Here is a 790-nt window from a genome sequence, read left to right as displayed (position 1 = left end):
CTTGTAGTGTGTATCTTGTATGTGGTACAGTAGGGGGCACAGCTGGTGCATCTTTCAGTCATCTCAGTCAACCCATGGCACCTGGGTATGTCCCGTGACCTCCTGTCAGCGAGCCTTCGACACTTCGTGTGGCCTCAAAAGTGCACCTAGCCTGGCACAGGCGCCGTGGTGAATGGCGGCAATTGGTGCGGGCTGAATGTGTATCACCAGGTGGGGTGTGCTGGGTAGCTTTGTAGTTGCACTCTCCTCATTCTTCCTTAAGGCTTGCAATCCTCACTGGATTTTTTTTAAACCTCTTCACTGAAAGTCTGGAGTAGACTTTTTTTCAGAGAAAAACGTAATCTTACATTAATAATGACATCGTCACAACAAAAGTCGAGAAAGGACTTTCACAACACTTGTGTGATCCGCCAACCCTCGCCTTCCAGTGTTGGATTACAGGCGTGCACGACCACCACCAAAAAAAAACAACGCATGAACATTCACAAAACCCTGCTGATGGTCTCTAAGAAGTTTTACGACGTAGGCTTTTGCGACCAATATCATCCATAATACAGGTATTTTTTTGGGTTAGATCGCGTAAATATATAAATGAAGAGGACTTCACAAATCTGACTCGCCTGATGAAGCTAGTTGTAATTACTGGCGAAACGTCGTACTCAGATTATAAATGTTGTGGCTTTGCCCTCCAACACACCGGTGGGTGCTGTACTAGTGACGAATTGGCATATTCTGTTTACGTGACAAACCTTACTAATTGGCTGTGGAGGCGGGTTTAACGACACATTTA

Source organism: Lampetra planeri, chromosome 5 (genome assembly GCF_965212315.1).
Source record: "Lampetra planeri chromosome 5, kcLamPlan1.2.h2, whole genome shotgun sequence".
NCBI lineage: Eukaryota > Metazoa > Chordata > Hyperoartia > Petromyzontiformes > Petromyzontidae > Lampetra > Lampetra planeri.
Note: the sequence above shows the minus strand (reverse complement) of the source record.